This window comes from Varanus komodoensis, unplaced genomic scaffold, assembly GCF_004798865.1.
Source record: "Varanus komodoensis strain SLA01 unplaced genomic scaffold, ASM479886v1 scaffold91, whole genome shotgun sequence".
NCBI classification, from domain to species: domain Eukaryota; kingdom Metazoa; phylum Chordata; class Lepidosauria; order Squamata; family Varanidae; genus Varanus; species Varanus komodoensis.
Genome location: NW_025336610.1, coordinates 368,479 through 373,641, shown reverse-complemented (window position 1 = coordinate 373,641; position 5,163 = coordinate 368,479). Strand labels below are relative to the sequence as shown.

Below are 5,163 nucleotides of genomic sequence, written 5' to 3'. Positions count from 1 at the left end.
GCCCGCCCGCCCGCAGCGCCCCTCCTTCCCGCGCCGGCCAGCCCCCCGGCTCTGCGCGTGCGGCGGCGAACTCCGAGCGCGGGCAGGGCGCGCACGGCCCCGCCAGGTTCCGCAGCTGCGGGGGGCCCTGCGCACGAGCGCTGCCCACCGGCCAGCCCGGGGCCACTGCCGGGCGGTGCAGGCGAGCGGGCCTGGCAGACTGCTCGGCGAAGGCCCCCCGGCGGCCGCCCGTGGGGGCCGCGGGGCGTGTTACATGCCGGCGTGGAGCAGAAAACGGCCCCCCGCCCACGTGTCCGGGCCCCCCACGGCACGGAAGGTCGCGCTCCGCCTGCCAAAGCGCAGAATCGCCAGTCGCGGGTCGACGCCCAGGCGGAGACCGCGCGCGGGAAGTGGGCGCGGGCGCGGGATCCCGCGGAGCAGGACGACGCCCGGGCGCGGGCCCCGTCCGGCCTCGCCAGCCCACCCTCCGCGGAAGCCCCGCCTCAGACGGGCCGGAGGGCTGGGCTGCCGCCCCCTCCCCGCGACGGGCCAAAGCGTGGCGGCGGGCGCGTCCTCCGGCCGGGTCCGCAAGTCCGAGGCGTGCTCGTCGTCGGCGGGTCCTTTCCCAGGGGAAGCCCCGCCGCGCGTCTCCCCTCGCCCGAGCTGACCCTCTGGACATGCTCGGGGCACCCAACACCCTCCGCGGAGGCGCAGCGGCGGAGCGCGGGCAAGGGAGCCGGCCGGCCGGCTCCGGGCAACGGACGACGCCGGGCCTCGTCCGCGCGCCGACCCGGTCTGCGCTGCGCCTACGGGCCCGAGAGCGGCCGAGGCTCGCCGGGCGCGGAGGGTCCCGCTGGCGGCGCCTACCTGAGCTCATGTCGCTCGCTCGCTCGCTCGCTGGGCCGCCGCCGCCGCCCGCCTCGCCTCGCCGGAGGAAGTGAGGGCGGCCGGAGGAACTGCGCCGAGGAGGGCGGGTGCCCGCCCGCCGGCCGAGGGGAAGTTTCCTCGGCACCGCCCCGAGCGCGCCGGCGGCAGGGGCGGGCGGGTGGCCGGAGCCGGCCTGGCGCTGCTGGAGTCCGCGTGCCGGGGCGCCCCCCGAGCCCCGCGCTGGGGGAGGGGCTGCGGCGGGCCCGGGGGCCAGGCTGGGGCGACCCCAACGGGCCGCGCGAGCTCTTCCGCGCGGAGCAGCCTCGTCTGCACGCTTCGCCTCGAGCGCCGGTGCCGCGGGGACGGACACCCCTGCGGGTGGAGGGCCCCGGTCGGGCGAGCCGAGCTGCTCTCGCGCCTCTGGGGCGCAGCAGAGCAGGTGCCGGGATGCTCACCAGGCGCCGCGGGCGGGCGGAGAGGCTGCTGGGGCAGGAAGCGCAGGGAAACCCCCGGCCCGGGTGCCGGTGTGAACTTTCGGTTTCGCGGGCCTTCCGTGGGAGGCAGTGGCGGAGCGGGGCAGCATCGGGCCCCGCGCACGTCTGCGCATCAAAGGCACGGCGCCGCTCAGCGAAACTCGTCCCACGAGCTGGGCGGGAGGCGCTCGCCAGGAAGGCGCGTTTCCGGGGGGGGGGGTAAGGCAACGGCGAAAACAACGCGCCGCCTCACGAAAACACGGCCTGCGGGGGCCACGTCCCATCAGCCCCCAGCCCGCTGTTGGGGCGCGGCGGGGCTCTTGCGCGGCTCCGCTGCATCCTCGCCTCGCCCGCCCGGAGCGTTTCCAGCCCCTGGGAGGGTGCCTCCTCTTTCCCACGAGCGCCTTGCTCTGACGGGCGGGAACCCGCGCAGGCAGCCCGAGCAGGGCGCGCTGCCCGGGCCACAGCATGCGATGCCGCGCAGGCGAAGTGGCCGTCTATGGGCAGAGCGAGGCAGTGGCGGGGTGACCGCGGGGGTTAGTAAAGGGACCCCAGGAAGTGACAGAGGAGGCTTGCGGGCGCCGGAGAGGCTGAGGCTGAGCGGGAGTCCCCTCTCTGCTCCGCTGGGGACCCGTTCCGCTTGCAGCAGGTAAGCTCGCCGCAGCCCCACCGGCCGCCTGCGCGCGGGGACGGCGGCTCCGGTCGCCAAGGCGCCTGGCTGCAAGGCGGGAAGCGCAAAGCGAGGGCGAGGGCGTCGGCGCGGGCCAGCTCGGGCTCGGCCAGGCGCAGGCTGCTGAGGTTCGCAGCCTCGGAGGGGCAAGCGGGCGATGCTGCGCTCTCCATGGGGAGGCTGGCGAAGCGGCGAGCGCGCCCCGCGAGGCCCTTCGGCGCTGCACCGCGCCACTTCCGCGCAGCGACGCGCTTTGCCACGCAAGCATCGCCCCCCCGCCCCCGGAATTGCAAAGCGCGGCACGGGCCACGCCTGTTGCGCCCCCCGGGTTGGCCCGGCGACCGAGTGCCCAAGGACGCGGGCAGCGCGGCCGGAGAGTGGGGAAAGGACGGGGCGGGTGGGGAAGGCCACGGCGGGGCCAGGGCGAACGCGGGCCCGCTCCTGCGAGCGAGCGAGCGAACGGGGCGCAGTCGGCTGCTCGGGTGGGGCTCCTGCTGCAGGTCCAGGCGCCGCCTCGGGGCCTCCGCGCGAGGCACGTGGGAGAGCAGCAAGGGCGGCAGGGAAGGCCCGGCGTCCTTGCCCTCCAGGCCGGGTCGCGGCGCCCAGCAGGGGCTTGTGCGGCTGGTGCCCCTCACAGCTGTCCGGGCCCTGCGCCCCCGAGAGCTGCTGTGGCCGCTGGCGCGCCCGGGCCCATACTGCCGGAGCCCCGCTTGGCGCGGACCTCGCCCCGCCATGGTGCGTGGCGAGGGGGGAGGCGCCCCAAGCCCGGCCTGCCCCGGTTGCGCCCAGGTGCTGCTGCTCCCGCAAGGACCCGGAGTGCAAGACCGGAGGCGAGAGCTGCAGGGTGGGGCGAAAGGGGCTCTGGCATCTCCAGTAAAGAAAGCCCAAGGATGGGGAGGCGGAGGGTGTGGGGCCAACCACACGGCTGGTCTGTCGTACCCCTCTCTGGCCGCTCTCCACGGACGGGGCTCTAAGCAGTCCAGCAACTGCCTGAGGAAGGCAGGGGGAGGGTGACTGGCCCGAGTCAGCTGCTCGGCTGCCCCCTATCTACGGCTGCACCCCAGGGACAGGCAACCCTCTTGGGCAAGGTGAGGCACGCCACCCCCCCCCCGGACACAAACACGGCACCCCTGCCCAAGACGCCGGCCTCTGAGCTCTGGCCGGCTAAACACTCCTGTGGCCCTGTTTCCGGCACCGACAGGGACCAGCTGCCCGCCAGACAGCAGGTGGCCTTGGCGAGCCGGGCCCCGGCAAGTCCCGCGAAGGGGACTGGGCCCCGGCGGCCAGCGCGTGGCCCGTCCCTGGTCTCGGCGTGGAAGCGTTCCGGCTTTGCGGCACAGGCGGGTGACCGGGCGGGTCCTCTCTCGAGAGGCAGGCCCAGCAGCGGCAGGATGCAGATAGCTGTGGTGGTTGTTGCCTGGGCCTGTTGCTCGGCTGGGATGGGGTTTGTTCCTGTTTCTTTTTTATCGATTTTTTAAACCACCCGGAGAGCAGTTGGCCATTGGGCGGTATAAAAACTAATAAACGGAGAAACAAAACGATTTGCCCTGGGAAGTGCGTTTGGGCAGTCAGGGCTTTTCAGACACATTCCTTGTAACTTGCGCAGCAGCCCCATAAGGGTGGCCAGGGTTGCTCCATCCGTGTGTGTGTGTGTGTGTGTGTGTGTGTGTGAGAGAGAGAGAGAGAGAGAGAGAGAGAGAGAGAGAGAGAGAGAGAGAGAGAGAGAGAGGCAGACCCTGAGCACTGGGAGCGGAAGAGGCATTCCGCTCCCACCAAGAGCCCACAATCCAGGATGCCTCTAGCAGGGGGCACAGGCGGGCTGCCCGCCAAAGCGCCTGGCAGCAGAGGCGTTCCCCCCCCCCCCCCCGGCACGGGAGGCTGCAGGCTCTGGTGGTGGTGCGAAGAGGCGTCCCTGCCTCCTGGAGGCCCTTCCGCACCTTCCTGGGAAAGCAGAAGCGCAGCGGCTTCCGCGAGGTCCCGCATGCCCTCACCGCCTCGCGGGCGCACATCGCAGCCTCAGAAGGGGCGCCACTGATGCGGCGAGGGGCTTTGTGTGGCCTGCTGGCAGTGCCCGTGCTCCACGCACGTGGTGGGCCTGGAACCTTCCGCCAGGCGACCTGTGGGGGAGGCGAGAAGGGGGGCTGTCGTGAAGGGGTGGAGGCTTCCCCTGCCCCCCAGTGCTGGGAGGGAGGCTTCTCTCTCCCTTCCCCTACAGGCACCAAGAAATGCACCCTGGAGGAGGCTGGGAGGGGGGCACAGGCCACGACTGGCTCCCCGCGGCCAGGGCCTGCTGCTACCTGCCTGGCTCTGTAGTCCCCGGCAGGGGGCAGGCCAGGACGGTGGCAGGCCCATGGCAGTTGGGGGGTCCATTTGGGGGAGAGGGGAGAGGAGGGGCTGTGGCACTCTGGAACGGCGGCGGCTTCCCTGCCTCCACCAGCTGAGGGGTACATGCAGGGCAGCCGGGGCCTGCGGGGCTTTTGCTGGGCTTTGGGGCGGCGCAACTTAAAGGCAAGGCCTCATTCCTTTTGCAAAAGGAAGGCAGGCACAGTGGCCACATGGAGATTTCCATCACCGGGATCAGCGGAAGACCCCCCTCAGCCCAACGTGGGGGTCCCCAAACGCGACACCAGATTCTGAGTGCTTCACCAAGCAAGGTGGGTCACAAAGCAAAACAGGCGGGCACATGCCGCCCCCGGCCTGGTCCGCAGACGGGCAGCGGGCACTGGGCTGCGGGCGTTCCAGGCAGGCCCTGCTGGGGCTGGAGGTGCTGCCGGGAGGCATCTCTCCAGCGCAGACCGGGGCTCCCGATGGGCCGTCCGTGGGTTTCCGGAGGAGGCGGTTCCGCGACCCTGGAAGCCTAGACTGTGCCAGCGCCGGTTCACATTCCGGTAAAATGGGATGAGAAGGGGGGGGCTGCACCTTGCCTGCTTGGCGCACGGGGACCTTTCCCTGGAGGATGAAGATTTTCCGCCCGTGCGCACAGGGGGCGCCCGTGGCCAGCCTGCGGCACTCCTGCAGGGGCGCTGCCGGGCGGCCGGATTCGGCCGAGGGCCCACCTGGCGGGAGGCCGCCGGTCGCAGCCGCCTCGCCTCGCCTCGCCTGCGCTGCGCCCGCTGCGCGCTGCCCTGCGCGTCGGGGTGGCGGCGCGGGCACGAGGAAGCGCGCGCGGGCGGG

General features: G+C 72.8%; 1 protein-coding gene across 2 annotated transcripts in view; it reads right to left on the bottom strand.

The window, feature by feature from the left end:
* The window catches only part of RHOG (ras homolog family member G), a 16,225-nt gene extending 15,283 nt beyond the window's left edge, over positions 1–942 (bottom strand). For both annotated transcript variants that reach the window (XR_006413578.1, XM_044418573.1), the window contains exon 1: positions 847–942. The gene's annotated coding sequence lies outside the window, so the exon portion shown is untranslated. The remainder of the gene's footprint in view (positions 1–846) is intronic.
* Positions 943–5,163: the final 4,221 nt, after the last annotated feature.